This window comes from Saccopteryx leptura, chromosome 6 (genome assembly GCF_036850995.1).
Source record: "Saccopteryx leptura isolate mSacLep1 chromosome 6, mSacLep1_pri_phased_curated, whole genome shotgun sequence".
In the NCBI taxonomy this organism is placed as follows: Eukaryota; Metazoa; Chordata; class Mammalia; order Chiroptera; family Emballonuridae; genus Saccopteryx; species Saccopteryx leptura.
In genome coordinates this window covers 128,682,596-128,709,777 of record NC_089508.1, presented here as the reverse complement: position 1 = coordinate 128,709,777, position 27,182 = coordinate 128,682,596, and the positions used below count along the sequence as shown (strand labels likewise).

Genomic DNA, 27,182 nt, shown 5'->3' with positions numbered 1-27,182 from the left:
CATTAGCGAGATCTTCTGAGCGTGGCTTTTAAGGTCTATAATGACCAAGAAAGGAACAGAAAAGGCAAATAGAGCCCAAAAGAGATCAGGAATATACCAGCTCTTGGCATACGCCCTTAAAGGCTCCAGCACCCCGAAGGGGCTTCATAGAATTACATCAGGGCCTTGCTTCAAGAATGGAAAGAAAGGTCATTAAGCTAAAGCCTGCTAGGCTTCTCAGTCCCACCAGGGACATACCTTTGCTGTGGGAAAAAGGGACACAAGAAGGTGCTGCCCCTCATTCTGCGGAGGGAGGGTTCAGTGTTTTCCAGCCCTGATCCAGTCACCTGTGACCTGACCTTGCCCAGCCTACTGGGACTTGCCACTGAAGGGTAAAGGTGCCCAGTGCCATTGGCCCCACCTCACGTCACCGTGGATGAGCCTAGGGTATTTCTTCCAGCAGGTAAACTGATCTCATTTCTTGTAAACACAAGGGCCATTTACTATACCTTGCCTAATATTCAAGTTTTATTTATCCCTCAAAGATCTCTATTGTGGGTATTGACAGTCTTAATTTTTGTTGCTTTGTTTAATGTATAGTGTCTCCTTTATTCCTCTTGTCTCAATGCCCCATGCCTATTTTAGGCTGGGACCTGCTCCTAATTTAAATAAATTTACCTCTGAAACCCCAACATAGTGTAACCTAAGGTTCTCCTTACCATGTCACATCTGCAGAGCCCCAGGGAAAGCCCCCCTGGGTTCATCTCTCTAGTTCAGGGGTCAGGAACCTATGGCTCGCGAGCCAGATGTGGCTCTTTTGATGGCTGCATCTGGCTCGCAGACAAATCTTTAATAAAAATAATAATAACGTTAAAAATATAAAACATTCTCATGTGTTACAATCCATTCATTTCCTACCGCTCATGTTCATGTTTGCGGGTGGCTAGAGCCAATAACAGCTGTCCTCTGGGACAACACCAAATTTTTATTGGATAATGCGTAATGTACACGGGTTGTTGTATGGCTCTCATGGAATTACATTTTAAAATATGTGGCGTTCATGGCTCTCTCAGCCAAGAAGGTTCACAACCCCTGCTCTAGTTTAAAGAAAATGAAAGCTCTCTCTCTCCATATGTGCTGCAGACAGCTTTTCCAATCTACCTGAATCATTACGTTAGAAGCAGTGGTCATTGGGACTTAGACTCTAGCTGCAGAGTGTGGAATGTGACCACAACTCCAGTGCCTTGTGGACTTTACCTAAATATGTGTGACTCCCACTCTTTGGGACAATCCTCAGACTGAAGTAGGAATTGGGTTACATTTGTAAATAATATAAAACAATAATGGTGTCAACATGGACTTAGTGAAATTACATTAACATGTTAAGGACATTCAAGACTGTAAGAATTTTTTTTTAGTATATGTGCTGCCGAAGCGAGCACAAGACTGTAAGAATTTTTGAATCCTGTTATATTTAGAACTTTGTTTGATAATCTAGTGGGCTTTGGTCACTTCATTGTGTTAGGACACTTGTTATAGCTGGGTTTTTTTGTTTTTTGTGTTTTTTTTGTACTTTTCCAAAGCTGGAAACGGGGAGAGACAGTCAGACACACTCCCGCATGCGCCCGACCGGGATCCACCCGGCACGCCCACCAGGGGGCGACGCTCTGCCCACCAGGGGGCGATGCTCTGCCCCTCCAGGGTGTCGCTCTGTTGCGACCAGAGCCACTCTAGCGCCTGGGGCAGAGGCCAAGGAGCCATCCCCAGCGCCCGGGCCATCTTTGCTCCAATGGAGCCTCGGCTGCAGGAGGGGAAGAGAGAGACAGAGAGGAAGGAGAGGGGGAGGGGTGGAGAAGCAGATGGGCGCCTCTCCTGTGTGCCCTGGCCAGGAATCGAACCCGGGACTCCCGCACGCCAGGCCGACGCTCTACCACTGAGCCAACCAGTCAGGGCCAACATTAGCTGTTTTAATTTTATTGTTTATTTTATATTTTTCCAGTCTGCCTCAAAATCAGAACATAGGAATTTAAATGAGTAGAAAAATGCCACGCAAAATCAGTGGAGTATTTAGGACCCTTATTGCCAAAAGGTTTATTCAAAACCAATTAGAAAAAGATTTTGCCAACAGGAAAGGAATAATTAGAAAAGCCAGACTTAGAATCTATTACAGAACGCATAATATCTGAGTGGTTTATGTCCAAGTGAATACTAAGCAAAATAAGGGAATTATAAAAAGAAACACGAAAGGAGTTTTCCCAGCTGAACATTTAGAAATAGACTTTAATAAAATAATTGACAAATAGGTAGAAGCTTTTCCTACTAGAAGTGGGGCCACAGTGACAGTTGTTAGGAAGTTGCTATATAGAATTCTTTCCAGGTTTAACTTGCCCATTCTAATGTTAGGCCTGCATTTATATCCAAAGTCTCACAGCTAGTAAGAAAGGAACCCAATATTAATTAGAAGCTAATTTGAAGTTACATTGTGCCCACAGGCCCCAAAAGGTTCAGGGCAAGTAAAATACATGAATAAACATGACCACTCTTTCCTTAAGTACTTTCAGGGTCTGCAGGTTATACAGCAAGCTGTTCAAAAGACTGTCAGAGAGGCACTTCCAGCACTGCCAGGAGATCCAGTACATCCCTTTCAGCCTGGGGACTCAATCTAGGTAAAGAAGTACATCACCTGCCTGACTAGGCAGTGGCGCAGTGGATAGAGCATACAACAGGGACACAGGGGACCCGGGTTCGAGACCCCGAGGTCACCAGCTTGAGCACGGGCTCATCTGGTTTGAGCAAGGCTCAACAGCTTGGACCCAAGGTCGCTGGCTTGAGCAGGGGGTCACTCAGTCTGCAGTAGCCCCCGGTCAAGGCACATGTGAGAAATCAATCAATGAACAACTAAGGAGCTGCAACGAAGAATTGATGATTCTCATCTCCCTCCCTTCCTGTCTGTCTGTCCCTATCTGTCCCTCTCTCTGACTCTGTCTCTGCCAAAAAAAAAAGTAAATCACCCAAGGACTGACTCCCACGTGGACAGGTTCACGCACCATGATCCTGACTACTCCCACTGCTGCCAAGGTAGAAGGCATGCCCTATTCCATCCACAAACCGGAAGCTGGTTGGTCTACGTATGGCTAATGCATGAAGAAACTAAGGACTCTTTTTCTTTTTCTTTTTCTTTTTTTTTTTTTATAGAGAAAGAAAGAGAGGAATAGACAGGGACAGACAGACAGGAGCGGAGAGATGAGAAGCATCAATCATTAGTTTTTCATTGCACATTGCAACACCTTAATTGTTCCTTGATTGCCTTCTCATACGTGCCTTGACCATGGGCCTTCAGCAGATCAAGTAACCCCTTGCTTGAGCCAGCGACCTTGGGCTCAAGCTGGTGAGCTTTTTGCTCAAACCAGATAAGCCCTCGCTCAAGCTGGTGACCTCGGGGTCTTGAACCTGGGTCTTCCGCATCCCAGTCCGAAGCTCTATCCACTGCGCTACCACCCGGTCAGGCTAAGGACTCCTTTTAATCAGACTTTGGGGAAAAGGGAAACTAGGGTAAAACAAAAGCCATTTAATTTTATGTAAGTTGCAAAAGGTTTGTGCAGTTTATAGGAAATTAATCAGTAACATCTGTTTCTTTAATGAACTGTATTGCTATTAATGCTGTCTGTTAATTATCTATTACAGCCTCATGCTCTTTGGTAAATTAAGTCAAAGATTTGACTTAAGATATAAACCAGTGGGGAATGTTGTAAGGTGCTAGAGAACTGTAAAAGTTAATATTGGCAACGCCATTTTAAAGAGAAGTCAGGCTTTCTGTCCTGTCCTTTCTTTGGAAAATGGAGGGCAAAGGATATAGCAGTCTCCTGACTTACAAGGATGACTAGGGTCTTTGGTTTTAAGTTTTCTGAAAGGATTAAGGTTATCTGAAGAATTCCTTTTCCCTTTCAATAAGAGACAAAATTTACATACCACCCCCTACACTGATTTTGGCTCTCCCTCCCTTCCTGGAATCCTGAGATTAATGTGTACCTCTAGGCAAAGGAAGAGAGATAGATACTAAAAGGCTTATGAATGTCTTTGATTGTATTACCTTGAAAGTTTGAACATTTTTTTGTAAATCCCCTAGACAAATGTTATAATCTTGTTAATGACTGTGTCATGCTGTCATGCTCCCCAACCTGTATGTAGTCAAAGGGTATGTAACCAGCCTCTGAATATACTCAGCGTGCATGATTTGGGTCTGCAGATGCCCTGTGTCAGCCATATGTGGCCGGCATATTTAATAAATATCCTCCTTTAATAAAACCTTTCAAAATTCATCTGGACTTGGTGTCTCTATGTAAACCTGCTGAAGTGAGGTACGGTACTTTTCAGAATCTGGGGTACAGTACTTTACAACAGAGGGGGATGGGTGGAGAAGCAGATGGTCCCTTCTCCTTTGTGCCCTAACCAGGAATAGAACCCAGGACATCCATACACCGAGCTGTTGGGCAGATAAAATATATTATGCTCACTTTGTTAAAGATGGTGCTGTCCACGTGGAAGCCCATCGCCCAGGTGAATTAGTTGCCCTTCTTGCTTAGGATGGCTGTGATTTTATATATATATATATATATTTTTTTTTTTTTTTTGTATTTTTCCGAAGCTAGAAACGGGGAGAGACAGACAGACTCCCACATGCGCCCGACCGGGATCCACCTGGCACGCCCACCAGGGGGCAACGCTCTGCCCACCAGGGGGCGATGCTCTGCCCCTCCGGGGCGTTGCTCTGCTGCGACCAGAGCCACTCTAGCACCTGGGGCAGAGGCCAAGGAGCCAACCCCAGCGCCCAGGCCATCTTTGCTCCAATGGAGTCTCAGCTGCGGGAGGGGAAGTGAGAGACAGAGAGGAAGGAGAGGGGGAGGGGTGGAGAAGCAGATGGACACTTCTCCTGTGTGCCCTGGCCGGGAATTGAACCCAGGACGTCTGCACGCCAGGCTGACACTCTACCACTGAGCCAACCGGACAGGGCCAGCATGATTATATTAATGTGTGTTGGGGGCAGGCTTATGCAGGCAGGATCCTTGTAGCCTGGGGCTTGGTTTTGGAACTAAGTCTTTCACACCCTTGACTGATTGCATGATGTGGGGTGGTGCACTCTCATGAGGAATCCCATTATGCCTCAGATAAGTGACTTTGTATCAGAGACTTCCTTGTTTGTATATATATTGGATTAAAGGTTTTGATTTCTATACTATAAAGTGGGGCAGACCAGGAGCTTGCTCTCTCGGTTCCTGAGATTAGCATTAGAGAGGAGAGCAGAGAAAGGCCACGTGGAGGAGGCCAAGAGAAGCAGCCAAGATGGTGGAGTGCTGAGTGAGAAGCCAGTTTGTGCAGAGTTTGTGCAGGGAGAAAGAAGGAGATGGGGAATAGAGGTGAATAAGTCTGGTGAGCTAGAAACCTTTGATTCTAGGAAACTCGGATAAATCAGTAGCTTTGTGAGCACTGTATGAGTGGGGGTTGGATCCCAGTGTGTGTTTTTACTTGCCCACCGGGTGCAAGCTAGGATTAAAGATAATGGTCCACCAGTTTTTGGCTCCATTGTTTCATTACCGTCTGTCCGAATCCAATGCGAACCTGCATGGGCCAGGCTGCTGTGATGGTGGCCGTGGCTACTGGCTTTACAGGAGCCAACGCTCTACCACTGAGCAAACTAGGCAGGGCCACCTGATGAGTTTTACAAGAAACTTATTTATGGCCTGACCTGTGGTAGCACAGTGGATAAAAGTGTTGACCTAGAATGCTGAGGTTGCCGGTTCAAAACCCCGGGCTTGCTTGGTCAAGGCACATATGGGAGTTGTTTCCTGTTCCTCCACCTTCTCTCTCTCTCTCTTTCCTCTCTAAAAATGAATAAATAAAGTCTTTAAAAAATTATTTATGTATCTGTGAACAGGTGGGCTGAGACCCTAGTAGCATAAGCAATGAGAAGATGAAAAGCTTTATCCTATACAGAACAGGATTTGGTGGTACTTTCTGCTACACGGGGAAAAAGTTCTGTTGCCTGTGGCAGTTAAACAATGGGAGAGGGAGGGTGGAGTTGATCAAGTAACAGGATGTTCAGATAAGTGAAGGGGGGATGACTAGCTGGCAGGATGTCTGAGGGTCAGGCAGACATAAGATATCAATCAGGACTGCTCAGGTGGAGAGTTACAGGAACTGCCCCAGGTAGTTGAGGCTTTTGATAAGGGGGCCCGGGATCCAATCTAACATTCCTGACATGTCAAGGTTGCGGGTTGAATCCCTGGTCAGGGCACATACAAGAATCAACCAATGATGGCATAAATAAGAGGAAGAAAAAATCAAAGTTCTCCTCTCTCTCTCTTTCTCTCTTCCTTCTCTCTCTGAAAAAAAAAATTCATCAAGCATACATTTATGATCTGTGCACTTCTCCTATTAGTTATACTTCAATTAAAAGTTTGCTTTAAAAAAATTGCTTTAAAGCCCTGGCTGGGTTGCTCAGTTGGTTAGAACGTTGTCCCCACATTCCAGGGTTGCAGGTTCAATCCCTGATTTAGAGCACATATCAGAATCAACCACTAAATGCATATATAAGTGAAAACAAAAATCACTGTTTCTCTCTCTCTCTTCCTTCCTAATTTTCTCTAAAACAAAAAAGTTTGTTTAAAAAAAAAAACAAAAACCTGGCCTGACCAGGTGGTGGTGCAGTGGTTAGAACGTCAACCTGGGACATTGAGGACTCAGGTTTGAAACCCTGAGGTCTTTGCCTTGAGCATGGGCTTACCAGCTTGAGCACAGGGTCACTGGCTTGAGTGTGGAGTCATAAGCATAACCCCATGGTCACTGGCTTGAGCCCAAAGGTCACTGGCTTAAAACTCAAGGTTGCTAGCTTGAGCCCAAGGTTGCTGGCTTGAGCCCAAAGGTCACTGGCTTGAAACCCAAGGTCACTGGCTTGAAGCCCTAGGTTGCAGGCTTGAGCAAGGGGTCAATGGCTTGGCTTGAGCCCTCAGTCAAGGCATGTATGAGAAGCAACCAATGAACAACTAAAGTGACACAACTACGAATTGGTGCTTCTCATCTCTCTCTCTTCCTGCCTCTCTTTCTCTATTTCTCTCTCCAAAAACAAAAACAAACAACTCCTAGAGTTCCAGTCAAATTTCTCTGGATTCATTTAAAGTTCGGACAATTAGTCTTTTGTGGCCCCTTTTGTGATAAAATCAAATACAGATATAAAAACCCAAAAAATCTACCACAAAAGGAAAAAAGAAAAGCATGAGAGGAACCCACATGAAATGATACCCTTACAGCAGCATTAATTGTAGCAGTATTTGTAATATCAAATGACTGGAAACAATTGACATGTCATCAACGGGGCAGATTAAATAAATGGTAAGGTCAAACAACAGACAGTTCTGCAGCTATTTTTTTAAATGCTCTGCGGCTAATTAAATAAAAAACACTGATATGCAAAGATCACCACAATTACTAGTCATTGAAAAAAATGCAAGATGTAGAACAGTCTATATACAGTAATATGCTACTTTTCATATTTAAAAATAAAAGGGGGAGCCCTGGCGTTGGCTCAGCGGTAGAGCGTCGGCCTGGAGTGCAGGAGTCCCGGGTTTGATTCCGGCCAGGGCACACAGGAGAGGTGCCCATCTGCTTCTCCACCCCTCCCCCTCTCCTTCCTCTCTGTCTCTCTCTTCCTCTCCCGCAGCGAGGCTCCATTGGAGCAAAGATGGCCCGGGCGCTGGGGATGGCTCTGTGGCCTCTGCCTCAGGCGCTAGAATGGCTCTGGACGCAACAGAGCGACGCCCCAGAGGGGCAAAGCATCGCCCCCTGGTGGGCATGCCCGGTGGATCCCGGTTGGGCGCATGCGGGAGTCTGTCTGACTGCCTCCCCGTTTCCAGCTTCGGAAAAATGAGAAAAATAAATAAATAAATAAAAATAAAAATAAAAGGGGGAGAGGAGAATAAAAATCTATTTTCCTTTTGACCCAGTAATCCTACTTCTGTTTATTTACCCACAAATAAAAAACAAGTATACATTATTCAATATGACACTATTTTACAGCAGCAAAATGCCGGAAACAGCCTAAATACAACCACTGGAATGAACTATGGTACATCATTCAATGGAGTACTACATAAAAGTAAAAAAGAATGAAGGTGCTCTCTCTGGACTGCTATGAAATGATTTCTAGGATACACTGTTCAAGCGCAAAAAACAAAGTGCAGACAAGTATAAATAGTATGCAACCATTTATGTAAGAAATAAAGAGAGGCCAGGCCCTGGCCAGTTGGCTCAGTGGTAGAGCGTCAGCCCAGCATGTGGAAGTCCCGGGTTCGATTGCTGACCAGGGCACACAGGAGAAGCACCCATCTGCTTCTCCACCCCTCCCCCTCCCCCTTTCTCTCTCTCTATCTCTATCTTCCCCTTCTGCAGCCAAGGCTCCATTGGAGCAAAGTTGGCCCAGGCACTGAGGACAGCTCCATGGCCTCGGCCTCAGGTGCTAGAACAGCTCAGGTTGCAAAAGAGCAATGCTCCAGCAGATGGGTAGATCATCGCCCCCTAGTGGGCTTGCTGGGTGGATCCCAGTTGGGCACATGTGGGAGTCTGTCTCTCTACCTCCCAGCTTCTCACTTCAGAAAAATACGGAGAAAAAAGAAATAAAGAGAGCTTGACCAGGCAGTGGCACAGTGGATAAAGCATCGAACTGGGACACAGAGGACCCAGGTTTGAAACCCCAAGGTCGCCGGCTTGAGCACAGGCTTATAAAGTTTCAGTGTGGGCTCATCCGGCTTGAGTGCAGGGTCGCTGGCTTGAGCGTGGGATCATAGACATGACCCCATGGTCGCCGGCTTGAGCCGTAAGGTCACTGGCTTGAAGCCTAAGGTCGCTGGTTTGAGTCCAAGGTCGCTAGCTTGAACAAGGGGTCACTTGCTCTGCTGGAGCCCCCGGGTCAAGGCACATATAAGAAAGCAATCATTGAACAGCTAAGGTGATGCAACAAAGAATTGATATTTCTCATCTCTCTCCCTTCCTGTCTGTCCCTAAGCTGTCCCTGTCTCTGACTCTTTCTCTGTATCTGTCAAAAAGAAAAAGAGAGAGAGAGAGAGAGAAAGAAAGAAAGAAAGAAAGAAGAAAGAAAGAAGAAAGAAAGAAAGAAAGAAAGAAAGAAAGAAAGAAAGAAAGAAAGAAAGAAAAAAGAACATGTGTATTAATTTGCTTATTTTTTTGCAAAAGAAACACAGGAAGAATAAATCAGAAACAAATGTCATGGTTACATGATGGACGGGCTAGGCTAAGTCATGAAATTTCTCTGTGTAAAGATATTTTACACCTACTTTCATACACGTAATGTCTTACATACTCAAAAGCTTATACTAGAATTAAAAGTAAACTCTGAAGTTGAAATGAACAAAAACACATAAACCTTATACAACCATGGTCAAAAAGAAGTAGCCAACGAACTTTGCTGTGTATTCTCAAGAGAGTTATATCTCAAGGACAAAAATAACTGGAAGAATATCTTATGTGTTAACAGGTTCACTGTTAGGGTTGGTTCGAATGGAGTGAATTTGAAACTTTTTAATGTGTAGTATAGGAGAATGCATATGAGTAGATGTGTGTTACTGGGAACCTGGGTTCTCAATGTTGAAGACTATGAAGATAAAATATTAAATGATTAAATGTGGAAAGGTTAAAAAAAAAGAGACCTGTGATGTTGGACTAGAATTGGAGGCATCAGTATGAAAGATGACTTAAAAACATATATTGTTGTAAAGTACCCATACCTCAAATCCGCAGTGTCTCTTACGTAGAGACACCAAGTCCAGATGAATTTTGAAGAGTTTTATTAAAGGAGGAGATTTATTAAATATGTCGGCCACATATAGCTGACATGGGGCAGTCTGGAAGCCCAAATCATGTGCCTCCCAAAAATATTTCAGGGGGTGTTTATATACCCTTGATTACACATGGGCGGGGAAGAACATGACATCATGGCACAAGCTGACAACATTTGTTTAGGGGATATACAGAAATAGTAAGACTTTCAAGGTAACACAATCAAAGATGTTTACAAATCTTTCAGGGTTCATCTTCCCTCACTAGCCTAGAGGTAGTTTACTCTCAAGATTCCAGGAAGGGCCTGACCAGGCGGTGGCGCAGTGGATGGAGCGTCGGACTGGGATGCAGAGGACCCAGGTTCAAGGCCCCAAGGTCACCAGCTTGAGCGCGGGCTCATCTGGTTTGAGCAAGAAGCCCACTGGCTTGAACCCAGGGTCGCTGGCTCCAGCAAGGGGTTACTCGGTCTGCTGAAGGCCCGCAGTCAAGGCACATATGAGAAAGCAATCAATGAACAACTAAGGTGTTGCAACGCGCAATGAAAAACTAATGATTGATGCTTCTCATCTCTCTCCGTTCCTGTCTGTCTGTCCCTGTCTATCCCTCTCTCTGACTCACTGTCTCTGTAAAAAATAAATTAAAAAAAAAAAAAGAGGGCTGCCATTAATGACCTTTGGTATTAGCATTAGAGGAAGGGGGAGGAACTACAATCAATGCAAGGTGGTATGTAAAATTCTGCCTCCCATTGAAAGAGAAAAAGTTTCTAGGTAAACCTTTATTTTAGATTTAAAACTAAATGATTCATTATCCTTGCAAGCCAGAAACTTCTACATTCTTCTCCCTCCCCTCCCCAAAGGAAGGACAGAACAGGAAAGCCTGACCTTTCCTTCTAGAATATCAATATTAACTTTTCAGCTTTTTGGTACCTTACTACAATATAAGGCTGGTCCCAAGCCAAGACAAGTACAAGGCTATCCCCTTATTAGGGTCTAGAACATCTTGTAGTGCCAGAAACAAACAGATATTCAATAAATGGAGGCATGTCAAAAGGACACTAGTTTGAAGGAGCCAAATTTGGGACAATTAAGAGTATTAAAAGTAATAATAACAATAATATGACACACTGAATTTTAAATGAGTTTTTTTTTTTAATTTATTTTTTACAGAGACAGAGAGTGAGTCAGAGAGAGGGATAGACAGGGACAGACAGACAGGAACTGAGAGAGATGAGAAGCATCAATCATTAGTTTTTTATTGCACCTTGCAACACCTTAGTTGTTCATTGATTGCTTTCTCATACATGCCTTGACTGTGGGCCTTCAGCAGACTGAGTAACCCCTTGCTGGAGCCAGCGACCTTGGGTTCAAGCTGGTGGGCTCTTGCTCAAACCAGATGAGCCCGCGCTCAAGCTGGCGACCTCAGGGTCTCGAACCTGGGTCCTCTGCATCCCAGTCCAATGCTCTATCCACTGCGCCATCGCCTGGTCAGGCGACACACTGAATTTTAAAAAATAATTCATGAGTCCAAAGTGACACTCTTATTTTTAAAAAGAGAGGGAGGAAGGAAAAAAAGCTCTTCTTTGCAGAAGAATGCTTAGCTAGAAATGTAAAAAAAGTAACAGAATTAGAAGGCTCTCCCAATTTTGTATTCACTAAGGAAATAGCTAATTCAGGTAAGGATTGTCAAAACATGCTAAACCATTCACTAAGTGAAAGCTTGTTGGTAGAAAGAGTCACAGAGTCTCAATGTACTAGCCCAAAGATGACTTAATTATCAAAGCTAAAAAGCACCTTTACTGTGAAGAAAGCCAGCAGATGCTACCTTAACCTGATGATCAAATTTAACCTTTTGATCCCCAGTCAGGGCACATATAGGAATAGCTCGATGTTCCTGTCTCTCTTTCCCTGCCTCTCTAAAAAAAAAAAAAAAAAAAAAAAAAAGACCTCATCAATAATGGGACAGACAGACAACACTAGGCCTCTCAATATGATGCAGAGAGATGGTCAGAGCACCATCAGTATAGTATTCCTGCTCCAAAATGTTTAACCTGAATTAAACCAAGAGGAACAATCAGACAAATCCAAGTCGTGTAGCATTCTAAAACCTAAACTGACCTAGACTTTTAAAAAAATGCCAACATCCTAAAAGACAAAAATAATTTTTAAGAAAATAAAGGAATGTCTAAACTAACTGAGACAAAAGATACATGGCAATGAAAACCAGTGTGGAATCCTTGATTGGGGGAAACACTGTAAAAGAACCGAGTAACAAAGGAAACTTGAATATAGAGTCTAAACTGGAAAATATTATTGTGTCAATGTTACATTTCTAGGGTGATAATGTTGTATCTAGGTTATGTAGGAGAATGTCCTTGTTCTTAGGAAATATGTGATCCAATGTTTGGGGGTAAAGTATCATGAGGTCACTTCAAATAGTTCATAAAATAAGAAATGATGAAAGGCCCGGGGCAGATGGCTTGGTTAGTTAGAACATTGTCCTAATATGCAAAGGTTGTGGGTTCCATCCCAGTCAAAGCACATACAGGAACAGATCAATGATCAATGTTTCTGTGTCTCTCTCCCTTCCTCTCTCTCTAAAATCAATCTATAAAATTTTTAAAAAAGAAATGCAAAAGTAGTCTTTTCAAAAAAAAATTTTAAGTGACAAAGGGCTTTTTCACAAAGATGGTGCTGAAAGCAAAGAAGGAAACCCCTGCCCTTCCTCCAGAGCTAAAGTTAAAACAAAGGCTTTGAAGACAAAGAAAGCAGTGCTGAGAGGCATCCACAGCCACAAAAAAACGACAAGTCACCTACCTTCACATAGCCAGAGGCACTGCGGCTCCAACAGCAGCCCAAATAGCCTCTGAAGACCACCCTCAGGAGAAACAAGCTTGACCACTATGCCATTGTCAAGTTCCCCTTGACAACCAAGTGAGCCATGAAGAGAGAGAACAACAATACACTTGTGTTCATTGTGGACATCAAGGCCAACAAGCACCAGATCACACAGGCTGTGAAGATGCTCTAGGTCAGGACATTGCTGTGGCCAAGATCAATACCCTGATCAGGCCTGATGGAGAAAAGGAGGCATATATTGACTGGCTCCTGACTTACAATGCTTTGGATGTTGCCAACAAAATTGGGATCATCTAAACTGAGTCCAGCTGGATAATTCTATATGTAAACATTTTATACTGTAAAAAAAATAGAAGAAACGATGAAGGGATAGATATAGACAGAATCAAAGCAAAAATGGCAAAGTTTAACAACTGGTGAATCTGGGTGAAGCTTGAGCAAGGGGTCACTGGCTTGGCTGGAGCCTCCCGCCCCATCAAGGCACATATGAGAAAGCAATCAATGAACAACTAAAGTGCCACAACTACAAATTGATGTTTCTCATCTCTCTCCCTCCCTGTCTGTCTTTGTCTGCCTCTCTCTCTTTCTCACTAAAAAAAAAAAAAAAAAAAAAAAAAAAAAGGGAAAGGGGAAAGGGAAAGTTCTAATAATGGACAGAATCACGGAATGTCTTTTAAATCACCATTTACAACCCTTGTATAAAACTGATATAAGCAAGGATGATGGATGGCTACTAACAGGAGAGTCACACAGTTTGAGGGCCACCCCTAGATTATTTGTTAATCCAACAGAGAAAAAGTACTTCAATAATGAGAAGATCTGTGGCCAGGGCACACAGGAGAAGCGCCCATCTGCTTCTCTACCCTTCCCCTTCTCCTTTCTCTCTGTCTCTGTCTTCCTCTCCCACAGCCAAGGCTCCATTGGAGCAAAGTTGGCCCGGTGCTGAGGATGGCTCCATGGCCTCCGCCTCAGGCACTAGAGTGGTTCCGGTTGCAAAGGAGCATCACCTCCTAGTGGGCTTGCTGGATGGATCCCAGTCGGGTACATGCGGAGTCTGTCATCTCCCCGCTTCTCACTTCAGAAGAATACAAAAAATAATAATAATGAGAAGATCTGGCAGACCAAGCAACCAAACTTCCTATTTCTGATAACAGGACCCAAGGACATCACACACACCCCCTGATGAGATACAGGTCAAAAGTGGGTTTAGGGTTGTGAGTATGCAAAACAGTTATTCTTGTATTATTATTATTTATTAGTTCTTGTATTATTTTCCATAGGAACAACTGTGAATTTACTTTTGTTCTACCCTCTATATATTTGTATTTGGAAATATATACACAAAGAATCTCTAGTAGGATATCAAGAGAAAAATAACTGGCTTCCCTAGGGGACAGAGAAACTGAACAGATGTGGAGCAGGTGGGGGGGGGTGTTATTATGTATCTTTATACCATCTAACCCAAGCATTCATGGATCTTAAGGCAGATTGTTAATTTTATTTTCCAAAAGAAAACAAAAAAAACTGCCAACTTGTAAGATGCCGAAAATTTTAAGACACAAACATCAAAATATTTTCGGAAATATCAAAATGTTCATCTCAGAACTGATAAAATTTGGGACAATCTTTCAAATTAGGAATCATGTGAATGTAATGCCTGTTCCAAAAAAAAGATAATAAAAAGTCCAGCAAAAGAGGGTGAGCTGGCAAAGAAGGAGAGGATGTGGCCCATGAAGCAGGAGGAACATCAGAAGACAGGGAAGCCTGACCAGGCAATGGCTCAGTGAGTAGAGTGTCAGACTGGGACACAAAGGACCCAGGTTCAAAACTCCGAGGTTGCCGGCTTGAGTGCAGGCTCATCCAGCTTGAGCACAGGCTCACCAGCTTGAGCGTGAGATCATAGATGTAACCCCATGGTCACTGGCTTGAAGCCCAAGGTTGCTAACTTGAGGCCAAGTCATCACTGGCTTGAGCAGGGAGTCACTTGCTCTCCTGTAGTCATTCCCCCGCACCGGTCAAGGCACATATGAGAAAGCAATCATTGAACTAAGGTGCCGCAATGAAGAACCGATGCTTCTCATTTCTCTCCCTTCCTGTCTGTCCCTATCTGTCCCTCTCTCTGTCTATGTATGTATGTATGTATGTATGTATGTATGTCTAAATAAATAAATAAATAAATAAATAGAGAGAGGGGATTTTCCAAGTTCAGGAACAGACAAGGAACAAATACAACAGCACGTAAAGGGCTGGGCTGAAAGTACTCCTTATACTCAGTAATGTCAAGTCATCTGTGATTCCAGCAAGAACTGTCTTGGTGGCTGGGAATGGGAGAAGCAACCAAATTATATAGATACACAGCTGAACAGGAAAGCAGGTATAGACAGCTTTTTTGAAGAAGGCTGCCTTATGCCTAGGAAGAAACTAGAGAGAGAGAATACTATGTAGGTGGAATATGGGGTCCAGGAAGGGCAACGATGGCTGAAGGTTGTCTGTTGAAGATGGAAATAAGCTAGAGATGCAAAGGACCCAGGGGACAGTTGCAACAGACAGATGTAAACCCTGAAAAGAGCAGAGAAGCCTGGGGTCCAGTGCAAGGAGGTAAGATAAACCTCGATCCTAAAAGGTAGGAAGAACATGGTGCAGGCAGATGCAGGCAGGCTCAAGGCCTTAGAAAGGACAGTGAAAGAGAAGCTGATGGTCGCTTCTCTTATGTGCACTGACTGGGGATTGAACCCAGGACACCCACACGCCAGACTGATGCTCTGTCCACTGAGCCAACTGGCCAGGGCCTCAAAGTTTTCTTTTTAATAAAATGAAAATATGTTGCTTTTCAGCTATGTTTCTGCAAACTAAAAAAATTAAAGTGCATAAAGTAGAAAGAAGTTCTTTCAAAATCCACCTTCTCAGAGGCCAACCCTTTAATAGTTTTTACCTTCAGGTTTTTGGGTTTGGTTTCTAAAATTTGGTATGACAAAAATGAGACCCTTTTATCTATGCTGTTTTACAACCTGTTTTTTTCCACTAAACAATATGTCATGAAATTTTTTCATGTCAATGAACACAGGTGAGTTATCACAATATATATATATTTTTTACAGAGATGAAGAGAGTAAGAGAGGATAGACAGGGACAGACAGACAGGAACGGAGAGATGAGAAGCATCAATTATTAGTTTTTAGTTGCGCATTGCAACACCTTAATTGTTCATTGACTGCTTTCTCATTCATGCCTTGACCGCGGGCCTTCAGCAGACGGAGTAACCCCTTGCTCGAGCCAGCGACCTTGGGCTCAAGCTGGTGAGCCTTGCTCAAACCAGATGAGCCCTCACTCAAGCTGGCAACCTTGGAGTCTTGAACCTGGGTCTTCTGCATCCCAGTCCAACACTGCGCCACTGCCCGGTCAGGCTATCACAATCTTTTTAATGACTGGTCAACCGGGTCAACAACGTCCATGGTTATGGAGCAGTCAGGTGTGACATGGCTGTTCTGGCAATTGTCACAGCTTCAGGGAGTGGTGGGTATAGAGACCATGCTGCTAAGAAAAGAGGAAAACAAGCCTGACCAGGTAGTAGAGCATTGGACTGGGATGTGGAGGACCCAGGTTCGAAACTCCGAGGTCACCGGTTTGAGCACAGACTCATCTGGTTTGAGCAAGGCTCACCAGCTTGAGCCCAAGGTCGCTGGCTCGAGCAAGGGGTCACTTGGTCTGCTGTAGCGCCCCCCCTGCCCCCCCCCATCAAGGCACAAATGAGAAAGCGATCAATGAACAACTAGGGTGCCACAACAAAGAATTTTCTCATCTCTCCCCCTTCCTGTCTGTCTGTCCCTACCTGTCCCTCTCTCTGTCTCTCTCTAGGAAAAAAGAAAAGAGGAAAACAAGAGAGAGACGAAGAAGGAACAAGTCTAGCAAAGCAGACTTCCAAAACATTTGGCTGAGCCTTGGCCCGGTAGCTCAGCTGGTGAGAGCGTTGTTTCGATATGCCAAGGTTGTGGGTTCAGTCCCTGGTCAGGACACACATAAGAATCAACCAAAGATTGCATAAATAAGGGGAACAACAAATCAATGTTTCTTTCTCTCCCTTTTTCTCTCTCTCCAAAATCAATAAATAAAAATTTTAAACTTGGCTGAAATTTTAATATACATACACACAGAATATCAGTGACAACACTGTAATAAATAGTCATCTTTTTTTTTTTTTTTTTTTTTTTTTTTGAGAGGAAAGAGAGAGAAAGGGGAGGCAGGGAGGAGCATAAACCATCAACTCACAGTAGTTGCTTCTCATATGTGCCTTGACCCGGAAACCCAGGGTTCCAAACCAGCAACCTCAGCATTCCAACACTCTATCCACTGTGCCACCACAGGTCAGACAGTCATCTCTCAATAGAAAGATTTTAAGTTGTTTGCTTTCTTTTTTATCTTTTATTTTCTGAGATTTCTACAATGGTCATACAGTATATCATTTTTATAAGACAAAGCCACCAGTTTAAAACAGCAGCAACTAGTGGAGAACATCGAGTTAGGAAGATTTTTCCTGATAGGAGATGAGCCTATTTACAAGCTGGTACAGTTAGAAGGGAAAACAGCAAAAGGACATTGGTACCTCGGGAGACAGAGGGCAGGCATCCATAGCACAGAGTAGGCACATTAGACTAGGATCCTTCCTTCTTCTACTGCAGGGGTCGGGAACCTTTTTGGCTGAGAGAGCCATGAACACCACATATTTTTAAATGTAATTCCGTGAGAGCCATACAACGACCTGTGTACCTTACGCATTATCCAATAAAAATCTGGTGCCCTGGCCGGTTGGCTCAGCGGTAGAGCGTCGGCCTGGTGTGCGGGGGACCCGGGTTCAATTCCCAGCCAGCGCACATAGGAGAAGCGCCCATTTGCTTCTCCACCCCCACCCCCTCCTTCCTCTCTGTCTCTCTCTTCCCCTCCCGCAGCCAAGGCTCCATTGGAGCAAAGATGGCCCGGGCGCTGGGGATGGCTCCTTGGCCTCTGCCCCAGGTGCTAGAGTGGCTCTGGTCGCGGCAGAGCAACGCCCCGAAGGGGCAGAGCATCGCCCCCTGGTGGGCAGAGCGTCGCCCCTGGTGGGCATGTTGGGTGGATCCCGGTCGGGCGCATGTGGGAGTCTGTCTGACTGTCTCTCCCCGTTTCCAGCTTCAGAAAAATACAAAAAAAAAAAAAAAAAAATCTGGTGTTGTCCTGGAGGACAGCTATGATTGGCTCCAGCCACCCTCAACCATGACCATGAGCAGTAGGAAATGAATGGATTGTAATACATGAAAATGTTTTATATTTTTAATGTTATTATTTTTTTTATTAAAGATTTGTCTGCGAGCCAGATGCAGCCATCAAAAGAGCCACATCATCTGCCTGACCTGTGGTGGCACAGTGGATAAAGCGTTGACCTGGAATGCTGAGGTCGCAGGTTCGAAACCCTGGGCTTGCCCAGTCAAGGCACATATGGGAGTTGATGCTTCCTGCTCCTCCCCCCTTCTCTGCCCCTTCTCTCTCTCTCTCTCTCTTTCTCCCCCCTTCTCTAAAATGAATAAATAAAATCTTTTTTTTTTAAAAAAAGAGCCACATCTGGCTCGCGAGCCATAGGTTCCCGACCCTTGCTCTATTGGGACTCAAGACGTGGGAAAACATGGGTATGGTTCCATTTCTCCCACAAACCCCTAATCACCCTTTCTATGAGTGAAGGATTTTGGGAGAGTAGTTCTGTTTGGAATACTCCTCCCATGACATGGAATGAAGAGCTCTTGGGAAGAAGGGAAGAATTTCTAAAAAGTGATGGAGGGACAGCTCAGGCTGGAGACCCTGCATGGAAGCAGCACCAGACTTCCCTGGTATGTGATGATGCCCAGGAGCTTTCTATATTCTGGGCATAGAATCCAAAACTGGGACTTCGGCTGCTACATTGGGACACACACAGGCAATGCAGCAGGGTAACTGAGTGAGGTCTGAGGGCCAGAGAATGGTTAAAATCCTGGACCACTGGGTCCAGAAAAGACACAGAAAATGTGATGCTCATGGCACAGAGAAAATGAAGGTGTCAGAGAACAAGAGGTCTCTCTATAGGGTCCCAAAGTAAAGTAAAAGTTGGACTGTGGTCAGAGCATGTGGGAGTTTAAGATGTCAGAGGTAGCTACCTACTAATGACAACCAGACTCAGGAGTGCCTGGTAGAAAGGGTGGCTGAAGGCAGCATCCCCTCTCAGGAGCCATGGGCATGTGAAGTGGGAGACTGTTGTCCAGCACCGAAGTCCTCCAAGGAAACAAGGATGAAAGGTGGGGAGAGCGTGGGTAAAAAATGGACTATAGGAAGGGGCACAAAGAAAACCAAATAGGTGACAGAGGACAATTTGACTTTGATTGATGGGTATACAACATAATCAAATGTCAAAATAACCTGGAGATATTTTCTCTGAATCTATGTACCCTAATTAATCAATGTCACCCCACTAAAATTAATAATAAAGGAGAAAAAAAATGGACTATAGGAGCCTCAAAGGGTGTGGTTCTAATTCAGCCTGACCCCTGGCCCTGGTCCCAAACCATCTTCCAAAGGTGTGCCCATGGGTACAGAAAAGTCACTGTAGCAAAGGATGGATGACTCAGAGTGGGAGGAGCCAGAGCTCAGGGTAAGGCTGCTTCATTTGTATGTAACAGTCCCAAGAAAATTTAGGCTTGGGAGGACTGCAGCAGGCTAGGGTCACAAGAGTGGAAGGTTCCATGCTCCTCTGCCCCTTATTCAAAGCTAGTGCCCATTTGCACGTGGGTGCCTGCATGTGTGTGTGAAAGAAAGAGAAAGAAGGAAATGAGTGGCCTCTGCAAACCAAATTTCTTGACTGCAAAGTGGGAAAAGTAGCAATCTGCTCCTTCATTGAGAGCCTTTTCAAAATGTTGGTGGTGGGAGTTTGGGTGTGCTACATATCCCCCCAAAGATGTAGACCTAAGGAAGAAGCATCTATCAATAAGATAGCAAATACTACCTGAATTTTGTTTGTTAAAAACCCAAATTATAATTTATTCCATTTCTTACTGTTCAGCTGGGAGGACAGAGAGTGCAGCCCATGGCAATGGCAGAGAAAAGGGACTCAAACTTGGTCTAAGATTAGGCCAGAGACCTGGGGGCTAGCTCCAGATCTCACCCACCCCCCCCTCTTCCCTAGCACGAACCCCTCATCCTTGGCACAGAAATGGTCATCTTCTTCCAGGGTGCCCAGAGCCTATCTAAGATGGAAGTTCCTCCTTCTTGTTCTACCTCTGGTCCCCTTCGCCCACCCCCCACCGCAAAGTCCCAGAACTGTGATCACGCTCAGAAACCAGCACTCTCCTGGGATTACTATCACTATCCTATGATGACTATTCAGTAGCCCCTACTGATTCTGTGCCTGGCATTCAAGGCTTTGGGTCAATTAGCTACAAACTGCCAGCCTCACTACCCTTTGCTTCTCTACTACGGGCTGATCTGCTTCCCACACAACCAGCTTCACGCATGAGATCATGTCAAGCTACCCTCCTCTGCTTCCAGTGCCACTAAACCAGAGCCCTGTCAGCTCCTCTAAGTTCTACTATCTTCTCACAGCCCACCCCTCCTGCGAAACCTCTCCAGACATTCCTGCTATACATCCCACTGCTTAACCAGAGATTGGGCACCAACCAGTCACTCATTCTCATCAAACCTCTCCCTCAGTCTCTCATGGATGGGGCTTCCAGGAGGGACCCGACACAGGATAGGACACAGAGCACTGTCAATCTATGTTCTTGCTCAAGACTTGGATACCCTCCGAAAGGGTGAAAGAGGAGTAACAGATGCCCGTCCCCAATGGGGCTAAGCCCACTACTTCTGCCAACCCTGCTGCCCACATCTCCAGGAAACCTTCAGAGAGTCCAGGTTGTCTATCAGTCAGGAATGAAGTGCAAGGTCTAGAGCAGGGGTCCCCAAACTACGGCCCGCGGGCCACATGCGGCCCCCTGAGGCCATTTATCCGGCCCCCGCCGCACTTCCGGAAGGGGCACCTCTTTCATTGGTGGTGAGAGGAGCATAGTTCCCATTGAAATACTGGTCAGTTTGTTGATTTAAATTTACTTGTTCTTTATTTTAAATATTGTATTTGTTCCCGTTTTGTTTTTTTACTTTAAAATAAGATATGTGCAGTGTGCATAGGGATTTGTTCATAGTTTTTTTAATAGTCTGGCCCTCCAACGGTCTGAGGGACAGTGAACTGGCCCCCTGTGAAAAAAGTTTGGGGACCCCTGGTCTAGAGGAACTTCTTTGGGGTGGGGTGGGGAAGGGAGAAGGAGGTAGAGAGAGTGAGGAGAAAAGGAAACGGGAAAAGAACAGGCAGGGAGGCTCTAAAATAGAGCAAGCAGCTTCCTCAAGAGAGGTCAGTACTTAATCCTTTTACTTCAACCCGAGAAAAAGGTGCTGGCAAAGAGCTGCCCAGAGAGAGGAATGAACTTGTTCAGAGGTGGCCAGCCAGCCAGGGAGAGGACTCAAGGGTTTGTGGACCTAGGAACACCCTGTTTCTGTGGCCCATTTCCCCAGAGACAGTCCTCTGGCAGCTCTGGGGACTTGTCCTTCAGGCTCACCAAACTCAGATCAAATCTCAACTAGCAAGACTTGTGAGCCCCAAACAAAATCATGTCCATCAGTAATACCCCTACAAGAACCACCTCCCTCTTTCTGAGCCCTATCCCTTGGAGGCAAAACCAGCTGCAAAAATTCTTCAGACTCTCCCAACGCCCTGACTCACATGGCTGGGCCCAACAGCTGTGTTTAAGTCCCACCTCTATGCCTTTGCCCATACGTACCATTCTCCAAGAAGGCCTTCTCTTGCCTCTCCTCCCATCCAAATTCCACCTCCTCCAGGAAGTCTCCCTTATTCACTGGTTTCCCGCTCCCCCCCCCCACTTCTCCCTGTGCTCCTCATGTCCCCGGGAAAGTCTGCCTGGACCTCCTTAAACTCCCCATCCCAGAGCTGGGCGCCACGGGTTGAAACAGCCTGAGATGAATTTCTATTCTCTCCTTGGTTTCCCCAACCCACAGACCAGGAGCTCCCGGAGGCAGGGGCAGGGGCGGGCTCCCAAACACTTCACCCTCATCCTCTGACCCTCTCTTGCCAGCGGTGGATCGAGCTACATCCGGCACACCCAACACACCACCCCAGTCCTGCAGGACCCCAGGCTCAAGCCAGTGCACCCATGCCCCAAATCCTGAGGCTGTTCAGACCAGCCCTGCAAAGGCCGGTCGCCACCGAGAGGCGGAAGGTGTGCGGGGTGGTGGTGCTATAACAACTTGGGTCCACCTGCAGACTCCCATTGTCAGAAAGGACCCAAGGGAGGCCACAGTTAACCCTCCTCCAGTCGCCTCTGTATAGCCCCGATTGCGTGCATCAGCCCCAGGAAGGGGAGGCCGGGATCCAGGGAACGCCAGGTTGGGGGAATTAGGGAGGAATAGCGGGCCCAAGACCCAGGCTCCAGAATCCAGATGTCTGACGTCACCCGAGGCTCGGGTCCCCTCGGAGGGGGATGGGGATGGGGATGAGGTTGGTGGAAGTTGGAGAGCCGGGGGACACCCGTGGCACTCTCACCCCCGCTCCGGACAGGGAAGGTGACCTCGACTCTCCACCTCTCCAGCATCTCGGCCTGCCCTCCCTCATCTAAAGGTGAAGCGGGGTGGGGGGGTACAGAGCTGCAGAGGGGGTGATCCCATCTCGCCCCTGCGCTCAGCTCCCCTGCAAAGCCCTTCTCCGAGCATTCGGGCCCAGACTCACCCACTGCTGTCGTTCGGCTGCCAAAAGGCCACGGCGCTGCCCTGCGCTGCGCTGCACCTGGCGATGCGAAGCCCTGCCGGCCACGACCGGCTCCGGAGCTGGAAGCCGAGAACGCGCAGGCCGGTGGCCAACTCCGCGCGCGCCCGCGCCGCCCCTGCCGGCACCCGCTCTCGCGAGACTCCTGCGGCCTCTCTAAAGCGGTTATCGCGAGAAAGAAGGCCAGTCCGCCCCCGCACCTTGCAGGAGCTCTCCGAGGTCCTAAGTCCTGTCTCCGGCCCAATCGGGCAGCCGGCAGGACCGCAGGAGGAAGAGCAGGGCGAAGACTTGGAGGAAGAGTCACAGGGGTGGGAGGCCTACTACCAACAGCCAGAGCTTCAGCTTTCAAATCTGCACTGGGGTGGGGTGGGGGGGGGGGAGATAACCTCCCATGGCAGTCCCAGCGCCCTCTGGATGTACCAGAAAGGAGTGAGAGTTTTGTGAGCAGGAAAGCATGGTGGCTGATGAAGGTCCTTCACGTCCACAGGCCCAATGAAGTCAAGGGGTTGGAGGATGGAAGAACAGAGAGGAGATAGAGCAGTGGTTCTCAACCTTTCTAATGCCGTGACCCCGCAATACATTTCCTCATGTTGCGGTGACCCCAAACCAAAAAATAATTTTGGTGGCTACTTCATAACTGTAATTTTGCTACAGTTATGATTCGGAATGTAAATACCTGATATACATTATGTATTTCCAATGGCTTTAGGCGACCCCGCTGGGGTCGCGACCCACAGGTTGAGAACCGCTGAGATAGAGACAGAGACACACATGGAAGGATAGACAAAGAAAGGCAAGAGAGGAGAGCCCTAAATATAGAGGCACACAAATATGGGGAGACAGAGGCATAGAAACATGGAGAAGTCAAAATGTGGAGAGAAAAAAAGACATGGAAAGAGAAAGGTGAAAAAGAACATGATGAGATAAGAGATAAGAAATGGGGGGGGGGGTCTTGCCTGACCAGACGGTGGCGCAGTGGATAGAGCATCAACCTCGAAACCTCAAGGTTGCCACTTTGCATGTAGGCTCGCCAACTTGAGCATAGGGTTGCAAGCTTGAATGTGGGATCATAGACATGACCCCATGGTTGCTGGCTTGAGGCCAAAGGTGTCATTGCCTCAGCTGGAGCTCCCCCCCCCCATCAAGGCACATATGAGAAAGCAATCAATGAACAACTAAGGTGCCGCAACTATGAGTTGATGCTTCTCATCTCTCTCCCTTCCTGTCCGTCTGTCCCCGCACCTCTCTCTCTCTTAAGAAAAAAGAAAAGAGCCTGACCAGGTGGTGGTGCAGTGGATAGTGTCGGACTGGGATGCAGAGGACCCAAGTTCGAGACCCTGAGGTCACCAGCTGGAGTGCGGGCTCGTCTGGTTTGAGCAAAGTGCACCAGCTTGGTCGCTGGCTTGAGCAAGGGGTCACTCAGTCTGCTGAAGGCCCACGGTCAAGGCACATATGAGAAAGCAATCAATGAACAACTAAGATGCCGCAACAAAAAACTGATGATTGATGCTTCTCATCTCTTTCCATTCCTGTCTGTCTGTCCCTATCTATCCCACTCTCTCTCTCTGTCTCTGTAAAAAAAAAAAAAAGAAAGAAAGAAAAGAAAAGAAAAGAAAAGAAAAGAAATAGAGGCAGGCAAGCTACACAAAGGAGTAAAACGAAAGAGGCTTAGAAAAGATACAGAAAAAAAGAAATGAGACTGTGATAGGCAAAGATGAACACCTAGAAAGAATACAGACCAAGGTGAATGTTTAAAAGCCCAGAATGAATGACGGTGGAGAGATACTCACTGGAGAGATGGGGCTGGGAATGAAAGATAGGATTTTATTGTGAGTGGTGTTTACAGTGCAAACCTCCTGAGGGCTCTTTTCAGCCAGTGCTGCCCTCTGTCCTGCCAGCCAATAGCTCGTGCCCTCTACAGTGTCCTCTGCCCACATCGCGGGGCCTCAGTGGGTGGGAGACACTGCAGGAGTTCTTTGCCCAGAATAAGGGCCCATTGTCTGGCTCCAATCTGCTGTGACTGGGGCCTCACTCCCACAGCTGGGATATAAAGGGGGCAGGAGTGGAAAAAAGGCAGACTAGAACTAGTGAGGGAGAAAGAAGAGAAGAGAGGAAGCCCCAGGAGCTGTGGAATTTAAGCAGAAAGCATAATCTAACCACCAGGCCAATCATGGGAGGAGAGTCATGGGCTAAGGGCAGGACAACAGGATGGTGCTGTGGATCCTGCCCCTAGTTCTCCTGCATGGTCACTGCTCTCTATCCCTGCTATAATGCAAACTTCAGCCTGATTACAGAGCTGTGGGGAGGACCCAGTGACACGGTGACTGGGAACCTGAGGAGGTTATCAAGCATGGCTCTTACAGGAGAGATGTTGGGAGCCCAAGTGGGTCTCAAGAAAGAAAAATTCACATGAGCCTTCAGGAGAGGAGTCTGAGGTCCATACTGAAGCCTTCTCAACTATGGTAAAATGTCACATAGGCTCACATGTCATTCATCAAAGCATGTATTATGGTTAATGCATGGGGGCAGGGGGTAGACACATCTGGGATCCACAAAGAATTTACAAGAGATAGCTTGAGGTTCAGGAAAGTCTTACAGGAAATGTTTGTGTTTCCTATCTAATGATCGCAGATGACTGTTCCCCAATCAGGAAAATCAAAGGGCCTCCTATTTGGCTTACAAGAGTGACTGGAAAAGTGCCCAGGTCCAAATGTGGAAATCCACTTGTGTCCCAGTGTAAATGGAAGGAAACAATGCTTCAGTAGTGACAATTATTTAACAAACTTTTATTCAACAAGCATTTGCTGATCACCTTCTCTATGAGAAGCAGCATAGTGCAGTGATTAAAAATCTGGACCATGGCCTGACCTGTGGTGGCGCAGTGGATAAAGCGTCAACCTGGAAACACTGAGGTCCTGGTTTGAAATCCTGGGCTTGCCTGGTCAAGGCACATATGGGAGTTGATGCTTCCTGCTCCCCCCCCCCTTCTCTCTCTCCTCTCTCTCTCTCCTTTCTAAAATGAATAAAAAATAAAAAAAAAGAATCTGTATGGGAGCTGATGCTTCCTGGTCCTCCTACCTTCTCTTTCTCCCTCTCTCTCCTTTCTCTCTCTGAAAAATGAATAAATAAAATCTAAATATATATATATATATGACTATACTTTAAAAAAAAAAAGAATCTGGACCTGCCTGCCTGACCAGGCGGTGGCGCAGTGGATAGAGCGTCAGACTGGGATGCAGAGGACCCAGGTTCAAGACCCTGAGGTCGCCAGCTTGAGCACGGGCTCATCTGGTTTGAGCAAGGCTCACCAACTTGAGCCCAAGGTTGCTGGCTTGAGCAAGGGGTCACTCAGTCTGCTGTAGCCCCCGGTCAAGGCACATATGAAAAAGCAATGAACAACTAAGGTGCCGCAACAAAGAATTGATGCTTCTCATCTGTCTTCCTTCCTGTCTGTCTGTTCCTATCTGTCGCTGTCTGACTCTCTCTGTCTCTGTCACAAAAAAAAAAAAAAAAAAAGCCTGACCAGGCGGGGGCTCAGTGAATAGAGCGTCGGACTGGGATGCGGAAGAACCCAGGTTCAAGACCCCGAGGTCACCAGCTTGAGCACAGGCTCATCTGGCTTGAGCAAAAAGCTCACCAGCTTGGGCCCAAGGTTGCTGGCTCCAGCAAGGAGTTACTCGGTCTGCTGAAGGCCCCCGGTCAAGGCACATATGAGAAAGCAATCAATGAACAACTAAGGTGTCGCAATGAAAAACTGATGATTGAAGCTTCTCATCTCTCTCCATTCCTGTCTGTCTGTCTCTATCTATCTCTCTCTGACTCTCTGTCCCTGAAAAAAAAAAAAAAAAAGAATCTAGACCTGCCTAACCTGTAGTGGCACAGTGGACAAAGCATCAACCTGTAATGCCAAGGTTGCCAGTTCAAAACCCTGGGCTTACTTGGTCAAGGCACATATGGGAATTGATTCTTCCTGCTCCCCTCCCTTCTTTCTCTCTCTCTCCTTTATCCTCACTCTCTAAAAATGAACAAATAAAATCTAAAAAAAAAAGAATCTGTACCTCTGCTAAATTGAGCATGGCATCATAGACATGACCCCATAGTTATTGGTTTGAGCCCAAAGGTTGCTGGCTTGAAGCCCAAGGTCACTGGCTTGGGCAAAGGGTCATTGGCTCAGCTGGAGCCCCACGGTCAAAGCACAGATGAGAAGGCAAACAGTGCTGCAAATAGGGTTAATGCTTCTCATCTCTCTCCCTTCCTGTCTGTCCCTGTCTGCCCCTGCCCCTCTCTCTTGCTAATAAATAAATAAACAAATAAATCTGGACCTAGATGGCACACTGTCTACCCCTTCCCAGTTGTGTATGGTACTCATCCTTACTGAACGTTAGTTTTCCACAAATGTAAAATAATGATACTAGGACCTGGACCTGTGTCTTAGAGTTCCTGTAAGGATGAAATAAATGAACAAATGTAGACATGCATAACCTATGGGACAGTGCCTGGGGACTTGTTCATATCATGTGCCAGGCTCTAGGAACATGTTTTTCTCATGGTGGAGGGTGGGGGTGAAAGAGCCTGAGCCAAATTATTCAATAACACTTCTTTTTCTCAAATGTGAATGTCATGGATGTGAGTACAAATGGTTTATTTGAGAGAGGATCACAAGAAGCTCTAGTAGAGGAGTG

General features: G+C 46.1%; 1 protein-coding gene across 2 annotated transcripts in view; it reads right to left on the bottom strand.

The window, feature by feature from the left end:
• SCAMP5 (secretory carrier membrane protein 5) overlaps positions 1-22,504 on the bottom strand; it is a 40,968-nt gene extending 18,464 nt beyond the window's left edge. Inside the window, exon 1 of one of the 2 annotated variants that reach the window (XM_066342120.1) lies at positions 22,465-22,504. The gene's annotated coding sequence lies outside the window, so the exon portion shown is untranslated. Of the gene's footprint in view, positions 1-12,638; positions 12,660-22,464 lie in introns of those variants that run through there. The other variant, XM_066342121.1, reaches the window with a different exon arrangement.
• Between the last annotated feature and the right edge of the window lie 4,678 nt (positions 22,505-27,182).